This window comes from Acanthochromis polyacanthus, chromosome 21 (assembly GCF_021347895.1).
Source record: "Acanthochromis polyacanthus isolate Apoly-LR-REF ecotype Palm Island chromosome 21, KAUST_Apoly_ChrSc, whole genome shotgun sequence".
Taxonomy (NCBI): domain Eukaryota; kingdom Metazoa; phylum Chordata; class Actinopteri; family Pomacentridae; genus Acanthochromis; species Acanthochromis polyacanthus.
Genome location: NC_067133.1, coordinates 10,202,783 through 10,215,186, shown reverse-complemented (window position 1 = coordinate 10,215,186; position 12,404 = coordinate 10,202,783).

Here is a 12,404-nt window from a genome sequence, read left to right as displayed (position 1 = left end):
GTGAAGGAAACCACACTTTTGTCCAAATTCCACCAGCAGCCAGCTCCACTAGAGGGCGATAATCACACACAATAATTACAGCATGGCTCAATCTGAAATGCAAAACAACAGCTAACAGAGCTAAGCTGAAGCAAAACAGCAGGTGTTTAACACATACAATACAAAAAAAAAAAACGAACACTTTTAATATTTACAACGAGTTTATAATGTGAAATAACAGTATACCCTTCCTGGGAGTAACCATCGGAGGTTATAACATAAATAACACATGATATGCTGATCACACTGCTGATAGCAAGCAGTGAGGAAAACTTACAAACCATAGTATCCTTAATTAATATAGAGAGCCAAGAACTCGGCCTGTCTTTAAATGAAAAGAAAACAGAAGTAATGGTAGTTTCAAAGAAAAATCTCATCCCAACCTGTAACATAAAATTAGACCAAGAAATGCTCAAGCAGCTTCATCATTTCAAATATCTCGGTTCATGGATAACATCAGATGGACGATGTGAAACAGATATCAAATGCAGAGTAGCAATAACAAGAACAGCATTTTTTTTTTTTAATGAAAAATATACTGACAAATAAGAAAATAGCATCCGTATGAGGACTCTCAGCTGCTACATCCTACCAGTTCTGATGTACGGATAGGAATCTTGGAACATAAATAATAAAATGTCAAACAAAAAAATCACTAAACACAAATTATATACTACTGAACAAAATTGGGGAAACGGCAAGCAACATTTTTTGGACACATCTTAAGGAAGGAGACCCTGGAATATATCGTCACAACTGGAAAAATTAACGGGAAGAGAGGGTGAGGCAGACAGAGAATGAAAATGATAGAAGGACTTATATCATGACTACACATGGAACAATTCAGAGAGCAAAAGATCGGAGGAGCTCGAGAGAAATGATGGCCTACGCTGAATGGCATGGCACTTGATTGAGATTACCGTTTACTCTTACGCACTTACACACCAAGCCAAAAGCCAACTTGGCCATAAAACCTCTTATTCTGATGTGTCCTTCCTACCGCTGGCTGAAGTAACCCACATCACAGCAGAATACACGTTATGCAAAGGCAAAAAGACAAACTTGTGACATCACCAACCTCAAACAAACACAACAATATTATGAGGCAAACAATATTATGAGGCATTTCTCCTCCAAATTATCCCAAGACTCTGGATTTCAAGCCATGCAGGTATGATTTAGTCTAATTTCCTGCTTAATCAGGAATCCTCATAACTCTGTTAAGTTTGTGTTTTGACCTCCAGTGACTCATGTCCCAAATCAGATTGCAAATGTTGCAACAGAAAAGTCCCCTGTTCTGTTTATTGGAGTTAAATTAGTCTACTATTCAGATATATCCTGTTATGCCCCCAAAGTATTCATGCCAATCACTTTTACTATATTAAATATTTTATTTTCTATCATTTAACTGAAACTTCAATGATGAGAATTATTCAAACCCTTAAAATTGTCAATTTTTTTGAAATAATTTGCTGCTTTTTTTTTTTTTTTTTACCACATATTCCTGGTAATTTCTCCCTTCTTGTGTGTTTATCAAAAAATCTAAGAACAACATTTTTTTTTTCTAAAGGCAGAAATAGTGTTAAATGATGAAGTTCTGTCTCACTAATGGGCTTCATTTGGCGGGAAATATCCTCAAAAGATGCTTAGAGGTTGTGTTAGAGATGTTAATGTTAGTAAAAGTGTATTATTAACATCTCTCATGCAACATCTCACCTTGTTCTCTCACTTGTTTATGTCATTTTTGGCAAGAAGAAACCTGTTTGTGACGTAATACAAATCCCAATAAATCATTTGTGGCTTAAACTGTGCAAATTATTATTTTAAAGGTTTGTTGCCATCTAGTGGTTGTAGCTGCTAAGAGGAATCTAAAGGATAATGTCCATTTAGAATATCCTGCAGAGCTGTAAAAATGTGTGATTTGTAAGGGAGAGTCCAGGATTTAAATCATCCTGAATGCACTTTTCAAATAAAATGTCAAACAAAACAAAACAGCATTTGTCCTCTTTTGAGGTCAGTGATGTTTGTTTAGCTCCAACATCTGCCAGAGACAAGGCTTTATCTGTTCATCTCACTGCTGACTTTGCTGTTTGTTAACACGTGTAAAGCAGCTGAACTTACTTTCAGACACAAAATCTGTGAGGAGCTGCGGCAGGAAATTACCTTCCACTGCCAGAAGTGAATTCATTTGAGGTTTTTGTGCCTGTTTGTTTTTTTGTTGTTGTTTTTTTTTATGATAAAACAGCTTGATTCAGAGATATCACAGATAGTTTGGGAGTAGAGGTCTCTCATGTCCATTACAAGCACAACAGGAAGTGTAAATTATTCAGAGACTGAGTGTGTGTTGTATAAACAGTGTGTGTTGTGGCTGCGAGTCCTCCTGAGACTTGCGGGGTGGCAACAGTTCACAGAGGCACGAAGACAGCAGGCCTCAGCGCTAAGCAGCCGTGGAATGTACAAGGATCAGGTGTTCCTTCACCACATGACCCCTTCACTGCCCTCTCGTATTCCATCACACCTCACCGTGGAGAAAACTCCCAAAAAAAATCAGACGGGCAGTGGCGGATCTTCTGTGGGGGCACGGGGGGTCAGTGGCCTCCCTTGTGATGTGATTGGCCACCCCGTGTGCCCCCCCACAATTTTTATTTACATTGCCGATACTCCGATTTCCGATGAGTGATGTGCTTTAGGGCATCCGGGTCGGACTTGATGTTTGAAATACTGACCGATAGCTCAGATTTAACTGTCTGCAGTTCTGTTTTGATGAATGTTAAATTTTCACTCAAAGCTGCCAGGAGCTGTGTCTTTAAAATAACCGCTGTCTCATTACACAGTGAAAGTAGCAGTTCCTCCTGAAGGTCAGAGGTTGCAGCATCTGAGGGGCTCTTCAAAAGAAGACGTAGTTGATAAAGATGTTCTCCGGCAGGGCCAGGAAGACCACGACCAAGCAGCCTTGAGATTTTAGGCAGCGTCTCCCTCAGGTGGGTGTCAACGGTGTTCACGGTCAGGTCTGCGGTAATCCTGTCAAAAAACAAAACAGAAAGATATCGAGATTATAAATCAACATGTAACCAAAGCACTGTGTGTATAACGCCATAGTATAGAATGTAGTTCAGAAAATGTCAAAGTATAGTATACTTTTCAAGAATAACATAGTATGGCCTGTAGTTCATAGTATAACATGTCGGCAAAAAAAACCCAACAGATTATGTGTTTCAAAAAGTGCAAAATGATAGGATGTTGCCTAAAATCATCATGTATATGTGGTTCAAAAAATGTCATAGTGCAGTATATTGTCAAAATAGTGTCATTCAAGAAAACATGAGAGTATATGTCGTCTAAAAAATCCCATAGAATAATAGTTCATTGCACAAGTAAAACTATAGTAATTTTAAAACTGTTCAAATTCTATGTTGCTAAAACACAACAAAAAAACTAAAACAAAAAAAAACATCATAGTAATATGACAATTAAAAAAGCCTATAGTATAGCATGTCATCCAAAAAACATCATAGTATAGCCTTTGGTCCACAAAACGTTCTTTCCCGGCTGTCTGAAGTAGGTGAGGAGCAACACAAAAACAGTCCAAATGTTGGTTTACAGAGGGTTAGACGAGTATTTATTTGAAAGAGTAAGTTTCCAACAACACAACATGTGAGGGGGTGAAAAGCAAATGGGTTTTAGTAAAATAAAAAGAACTAAAAATGAACTTCACGTTGATATTGATGGGCATTCCAGCCAGGAACAAAGTAAAAGTAAAAGATCATCAGTCTGAAAAAAAAAAAAACTCTTCCTGTTCACCTCTTAAAACCCAAAAACACACTACAGTAGCACCCTAAACTAAAACTACCAATGGGTTCCCCGTTTTCCTTTCTGAACAATTCAAAGGTCCCTCTCTATCTCCCCACACATCCACCAACCACTGGAATACATCTCCAAAGTTCTGCTGAAGCTCAGCTTCCCCTCAGAAGAAGTGCTGCCAGATGAAGGAGCCTTTTGAGAGGCAGCTGGCATCGTGATTGGACTGTACTTTGGTCTGTTCCAATCCAGCTTCAGCTCAGAACAAGGAACATTTAAAAAAAAGAAAAAAAAGAGAGATTTAACATGGTAATAAAATATGTTATGTTCAGGGGATGGAGGGAGTTTATTGACGTTTTCTTGGGCTCACATGGTAAATCACTTAAAATAGAAACTTGATATTCAGTCTAAGGAAGCTGCAGAGCAACAGAAGAACCAACAACATCTCCTGTTTTCTCCTTTAATGAGTCGACTCTTCTGGTGCTTTCAGACCAAAGAACTACAGACTCTTCACAACCTGCTCAAACTGTTCTTACAGGACCTCACCACACAGCTCAAGAAGGTTTCCTTCTCATTTCTACTCTGAAGCTCACCTTCTCCTGCTCAAAACTACTGATGAATGTTTCTGCTGCTCTAAAGTCTGGTCTTCAGAACTTCCTAAAAACTCTCAAAGTGTCTTCTGCTGCAGGTTGCTTTGTAGAATTGTTACAGAAAACCTCACTAAACCACATGGAGGGGCCTCAAGGTGGTCGTCCAAATGAAACCGTACAAAAACCAAACTCGCACAACCCAAGTGCTAAAGTCTCCTGCAGCCTACCAGAGAACCTCTTTAAACAGAGAATCAGGACAGGAACTCTTACCTTCTGGACAACCAACGTTGGTTCATAAACAAGAACACAGAATGTGTCTGACAAAAAACCTCTAAAGACTCACTACAGCCAAGATAAAGACAACTCAGCTGCATCAAATCCACTGATCACTGCACACATTAGCACCATGTGCTAACTATGGCTAAAGAACCACATTTATCAAGACAGCTATCCAGTACAAAGCCCTAAAGCACACCAAGAAACACATTAAAGACGATTTTACTGCTGGAAGCTGCAAGCCAACACCTAAAGAACAAACTAAAGCAACGGAGCTGAACCCAGTTCAGTGAAGAGAAACAGAGGAAATGTTTGACTGCAGACATAAAGCAGGAAGACAGTGAGCTGCTCAGGTGTTCCTTATAACACCAAGCAACCAAGTGGACAGCCAATAGGAACACAGCTTACTGGAAGTCCAGAGGGCTGGCTTAGTGAAGTAAATTTAGTTTAAAGTTGAAGCAGAAAAACAAAGAAACAAAGTGGTTTTTAACAAAGAAAGTTAAAAACCACCTTCTGATACCTGAAATCTCTGTAAGAACACCTGAACATATCAAACTGGTTTCATAGAAGAACCATCATTGTAAAAACGTCATAGTATGGTGTGTTGCTCAAAAAACATTACGGTTGGCTGTCTTGGGTCGCCAAGGAGCAACACAAAAACAGGACAAACGCTGGTTTCCAGGGGATTAGGAGGCTATTTATTTGAAAGAGTAAGTTTACAACAACACAACATGTGAGCAAAAAAATCACGAAGTCTGTCTTTAGTTCAGCTGGAAATATTAGTTTTGTCTTTTTTATTGACCGAACCTTTCAGGAGGTAGATCAAGAATAATTAAAGCTCTCATGTAGTTCAACTTATTTTGGGTCCTTGTGGAGAGCTTAATCTTTGATTTTGTAAAGCTGTTGAGTTTTTAGAGTCACATGGATTGTTTTGACATTTAGTAACTGAATCCTGAAATAAAATTGTAGTTGTGGATGTCTGTCATTTAGTCTGGACTAAACAAATAACAGCAGCATTAATCTCAAACATCATTATGAGGAGTCTGGATTGAGATTTCTCACTTGATAATGATCAAAACATGAAATTTAGGTTGGTTTAAAGGAATATTCCACCCTAAATCTTTGAATGTTGACCTAAAAGGTTGGTTTCAGGAAGTATTCCACCTACAAGGTCCTCACCCATCCACCTTAAAGGAACATTCCACTAAAAATCTCTGGACATGCACCTAAAATGTTGGTTTAACTGAGTATTCCATCCAAAATCCTCAAAGAGACCTGAGGAGCTGCTTAAAAGGAATATTCCACCTAAAACCTCAACTAGGACAGTATGTGTAGCAGTGACAGCAGAAAGAGGTCCTCTCTGGGTGGAAGAACCTCGTCTGAGTGGTAGGTCCCTTTCTATTCTTATCTTACTCACTAAACTCAAGTGCCATGCAGGACTTGAGTAGTTGACGTTTCCTGCTGCAACTTTCTCTTTTTCAGCTTTCTTCCACATCCGATCACTCCCAACCTGATTTTTGTTGACGTTTTTGACCCTTTTTCCAAGCTTTGACCATAAAGTACATCATCGGCATTGACGGCGTGATTGTACAGTGATTTTACATACATTTTGTATATGTATGTACACTCACTTCAGATCCAGTCATTTGTGTCCATATTTTACTCATTTTAGAGGGTTTTCTAGGTGTGAAATAATCCAGATCTCTGTAGAAGAAAAGTAAATCTTTCACCTTTTTTCATCTGCATAAAAAGTCACAATTACATAACATTTATGAATCACATATTAGTACAAGAAAATACTGCATGTAGTTTTTACTTGATAAAGGGAAGTGAATTCACCTTAATGCCATTGATTTTCATATGTGTTTATTATTTCCTTATATTTTACTCCTCCTGTAAAAATCTCTACTGATGTATTCTGTTTGAACTGTGTAGTTTCTGGTGTTGCTTTGTATGTGGCACTTTATATTGATCTGTTTTAAAACCCTGATTTGTTAAAGAATAAAATAAAGAATATCCTAATTCAGCTGGTAAAAGCTCAAAAGCGAGCTTGGAATAAGTAAACTCGCACCATTGCATCATCTTATCGAGCTGTTTTCTTTACTTATTTGCATACATTTGGTCTCTGAAGCTGGAAAAAAATGCAAACTGGTGTTTTACAAACAGATTTTTTTCTGATTCCTACCATGTGACAGCGTGACAGACAAAGTCACAGCGGTCAGCTTATGACAACACCCGGTCGGCTCACGCAACCTGCTATCAAGTGTTGCTTACATGCAGCAGGGTGAGTCAGTTGGCCTGCATGTGGAAACAAATGTTTATCTGGTTCTGAGGGCTCTACTGAAGCAGGAACGTAAAAATAGATGAGTGAAAGTGGCAGGAAGCATCAGCGCAGTTTTCATTCTTGCAACAATAGACCACAAGGTGCCTACAAGTTATCAGGGACCCCCGGCTGTAACAGACGTTAAACAGATAGATAGAGCCCCATTGCTCATAAAATCACACAAATAAAATATCACAAACAAAATCACACGTAAAATCATATGTTTTTACGTGATAAAATCACGTAAAAAGGTAGAAAGGGTAAAATCACACAATTTTACCCTTTCTTTCTATTTTTATACTTGATATTATTTACAGTTTAATTGAAACAAACAAGCAGTTAAAAATATATATGAAAAACATGTATTTATTTATTTAAAAAAAAAATATTCTTACTGGACATTATGACATCGTTTAAATTTTAAAAGCAAACAGACAATGATAAACTATTGAAATCTATTTATTTATTAGAGGTTTTGAATGTTAAAATATTCCACATATTTTTGTGGCACATTTGCTGCAATATTTTTGCTCTTTTTCTTACTGTTTCTTTTTACTTTTGTTGTTGTGGCAGTTATGTTTGCAGTGAATATTTATTTCTGTTTTACCAAACAGCATTATGACTATTTATGATTTTAATTTTTAAAAAAACTAACAAACAATCATTTTTTACAGTGCATGGCCCAGCCTTCAATCTCAGCCTGTATCTATGAGCCTTGAGGCATTCATGACTGTGCACCAGAAACACAAAGCAAACAAAAGCTGACGTTTCCAGTGTTCTACATTTCTCCCTTTTGCTAAACCAGTCAGAACAAACAGCTGTCAACTCTGCGCCTGCTTCTGCTTAAGGTTTCTTATTGTTAGAGGGGGATTTTTTATTGCCAAGTGCTTGCTCAGTCAGGAACTTGTTGGGTTTCTCCCTTGAGATGATCACTTTAAGAATGAAACTGAGCTGAAAAGGCGTCAAAGTTATTTGAACTTCATCTTCAAACACTGACTGTTCACACCCCACCCACTGAAATAATCAGCATCATTCACTGTACCTGTCAGTGACTTTAATCTTGTGTATAATCTGTTTCTGCACACATCTTCTCTGGAGCTGAATGAATCCAAGTCACTGTTCTGCACTGCATCAGCTCCATCCTGATCTGAGCAGAGATAACAAACTCGAACCCTGAGAGCCAGGCCTCGAGCCCAAAACACACATGCAAACGACCTTTCAGGCATCATGAGACACCGGCAGGAATGTGGACGGAAATGTGGGGAAAGCTGCTTTTCCCTCCACCGTAATCATTAAGAGCAGCAAACACCTTGCTTCTCTCACATGTCCAGACCCAGCATCTGCTTTCCTGCCCCGCTGCCTCCCACACACATCGCTCATTAGCTCATTACAGAGAAAGCCTCCTGCAAAGACCCCATTAGCCATTTAACCGCATTAAAGCCAAAGAAGTAATTTTTCAAGATGACATTCGTAATCTTGTAACAGCGAGATTTCTCAGCGTTGTGCAGCTCCTATGTCTGTGGAAGGCCTCGGTCTGTGCAAAGAATCACTGACGATGGATGATGAATTTTTTTTTGTGATAATCCACCGCTAAGGAGAAATTCTGCCTGTTAGGTCCTTTACACCAGAAAAAAGCAGCTCACTGGAACAAATTTCCCTTTCAAATTGTAGGAAAATGCTCACAGTTGTGGTTGCAGATTTTTTTACCAAATTTTTAGAATGCTGAAATTGTAACTTAACTGGTAATTATTTTGTAATTGAGTGCAGTAGTAGAACAAGAGGCTTACTAACACTGTCTTATGTTAAAAAGTGACTTTTAGCAGTTTAAACCTGTAATTTTTGAACAAATTATTGCTTTCATAGATTTTTTTTTCTGTTGTGCCAAATTACAAAAAGTAATTTGTAAAATCAAAGAAAAAAGTGCTAAAAGTCAGTTTCTTTTTAGCAAATTATTATTTTTTCTTTTACATTTCACTGTAAAATTACAATGTTTTTACTCCATTAAATTGGCAAAAAAAATCATTATTTTAAATATATTTGTCAGTAGTTTTATGGTTGTGACAGTTTTTTTAAAATTCCTTATCCCACCATTTTTCAAAGTTTTTTTTTTTTTTTTGAGGCACCTTTCTGGCACTGTTTTTTTAAATTTACACTAAGGAAAAATATTGTTGAAATTATTTTTAAATTATTCTTTCACAACTTTTTATACAAATTTTATGTAAGTTTTTTTACTATTTGTAATTTTAGATTTACCATTTTTTCTTGTGTTTTTTTGTTTTGTTTTGTTTTTAATTACAGATAATAAAAGTATATACCTTTACAGGAGGAGAGGGGAAATTCTGAGCAGATTTCTGCAGGTTATTTAAACAGCCTCACCGGCCCACGTGCACTGAAACTTCTCTGAGGTTGCTTGGTTGAGGTTACGTGACTCAGTGAGTCTTGACCCTCCACAGCTGCACTTGACAGGAAGCCTGAAAGCATTTGCCTCGGGGTGGTAGACAATGACGGAGGAGGGGGATGAGAGGATAACTACTTCCTCTACAAAGCCTACGCATGTGACTTCATCAGCACAAGACAGAAAGACAAAGGTCCCATTATCACGCAAACCTCACAACCTTGTATGTACAAATTACTGTAACATTGCAGCCAAATTCCACAACAGCAATGGAAGGCTTTCCTAAAATTTGGTAAAATACTTAAAAAGTCTGATGCATGAACAGCAGGCTACTATCGAAACCGAGGTTCCAAATATCAATTATTGGTAATCGAGTGAGAAGTTAGCTTATGTTAACTTACAATATCTTATCCTTGCTTAGCTTATTTTATTGCATCTTAGCCAAGTTTAGCTTATCGTATTTCATCTCATCCTAGCTTAGCTTATTTTATCGTATTTGAGCTAAGCTTAGCTTATCTTCTCTTACTCTAAGTTATTACACACGTGGACAAAATTGTTGGTACCCCTCAGTTAAAGAAGGAAAAACCCACAATTCTCACTGAAATCACTTGAAACTCACAAAAGTAACAATAAATAAAAATTTATTGAAAATTAAATAATCAAAATCAGCCATCACTTTTGAATTGTTGATTAACATAATTATTTAAAAAAACAAACTCATGAAATAGGGCTGGACAAAAATGATGGTACCCATAACTTAATATTTTGTTGCACAACCTTTTGAGGCAATCACTGCAATTAAACGATTTCTGTATTTGTCAATGAGCGTTCTGCAGCTGTCAACAGGTATTTTGGCCCACTCCTCATGAGCAAACAGCTCCAGTTGTCTCAGGTTTGATGGGTGTCTTCTCCAAATGGCATGTTTCAGCTCCTTCCACATATGTTCAATGGGATTCAGATCTGGGCTCATAGAAGGCCACTTTAGAATAGTCCAACGCTTTTCTCTCAGCCATTCTTGGGTGTTTTTGGCTGTGTGTTTTGGATCGTTGTCCTGTTGGAAGACCCATGACCTGCGACTGAGACCAAGCTTTCTGACACTAGGCAGCACATTTCTCTCCAGAATGCCTTGATAGTCTTCAGATTTCATCGTACCTTGCACACTTTCAAGACACCCTGTGCCAGATGCAGCAAAGCAGCCCCAAAACATTACTGAACCTCCTCCATGTTTCACCGTAGGGACAGTGTTCTTTTCTTCGTATGCTTGGTTTTGAGTCTATGAACACAGAGTTGATGTGCCTTACCAAAAAGCTCCAGTTTGGTCTCATCTGTCCAAAGGACATTCTCCCAGAAGCTTTGTGGCTTGTCAACATGCATTTTTGCAAATTCCAGTCTCGCTTTTTTATGAGTTTTTTTCAGCAGTGGCGTCCTCCATGGTCGTCTCCCATGAAGTCCACTTTGGCTCAAACAACGACGAATGGTGCGATCTGACACTGATGTACCTTGGCCTTGGAGTTCACCTTTAATTTCTTTGGAGGTTGCTCTGGGCTCTTTGGATACAATTCCAACGATCCGTCTCTTCAATTTGTCATCAATTTTCCTCTTGCGGCCACGTCCAGGGAGGTTGGCTACTGTCCCGTGGGTCTTGAACTTCTGAATAATATGAGCCACTGTTGTCACAGGAACTTCAAGCTGTTTAGAGATGGTCTTATAGCCTTTACCTTTAAGATGTTTGTCTATAATTTTTTTTCGGATGTCCTGGGACAATTCTCTCCGTCGCTTTCTGTTGTCCATGTTCAGTGTGGTACACACCTTTTCACCAAACAGCAGGGTGACTACTTGTCTCCCTTTAAATAGGCAGACTGACTGATTATGAGTTTGGAAACACCTGTGATGTCAATTAAATGACACACCTGAGTTAATCATGTCACTCTGGTCAAATAGTTTTCAATCTTTTATAGAGGTACCATCATTTTTGTCCAGGCCTGTTTCATTAGTTTGTTTTTTTAAATAATTATGTTAATCAACAATTCAAAAGTAATGGCTGTTTTTGATTATTTAATTTTCAATACATTTTTATTTATTGTTATTTTTGTGAGTTTCAAGTGATTTCAGTGAGAATTGTGGGTTTTTCCTTCTTTAACTGAGGGGTACCAACAATTTTGTCCACGTGTGTATATTGTAGCTTATCTTATTGTATTGCCATATCGCCTATTATTTTATTTCATCGTAGCTTAGCTTATCACATTTCATCTCATCCTAGCTTATCTTATTTTATCTTACCTTAAATTATCATATTGTAGCTTATCTTATTGTATTGTATCATATCCACTCTTATATCTTATCTTGTCATAGCTTAGCTTATCCCTCACCCCGATGGGTCAAGGCAGACAACAGTCCTCCGTGAGCCTGGTTCTACCAAATGTTTTCTCCTTTCTAATCAGACTTTTTCCTCTTCCCACTGCTGCTAAAGAGCTTTTGTAAAGAGAGCAATTTGGATTTCATGCTTTTCTAGTTCTAATACAATACTATCAAGTCTTTACTTTAGTATGCGACTTTGAGATGACTTATTTTGCACCGTAGATAAATAAAACCTACACCAACACCTACCGAAACATTCTTACACACGACGTATACCTTTTCATGGCAGCAGTATTCCTGGATGGAAACTTCTTGCTGCCACACTGCAAAACAACATTGCTCAGAAACAGTTTGAGGAACACAGGCAAGAGTTTTTTCAAATCAAGCATGCATTGGATGTGATTGGAAAACAAATGTGACCCATGGAGGTCCCACCTTACAGTTTACAGAGCTTAAAGGATCTGCTGCTACAGGAGTCCTTAGTGAGTCCAAGTCACAAGAGGTCGGGGATGTTTTGGTAGCACAAAGAACTTTTTGAGCATTGTTGCTGATTGGTATTTATGGAAAACCCTGATGTTCGAGATGGTACAATTTGTTTACCATCTGCAAAATAGAGGCTCTAGAG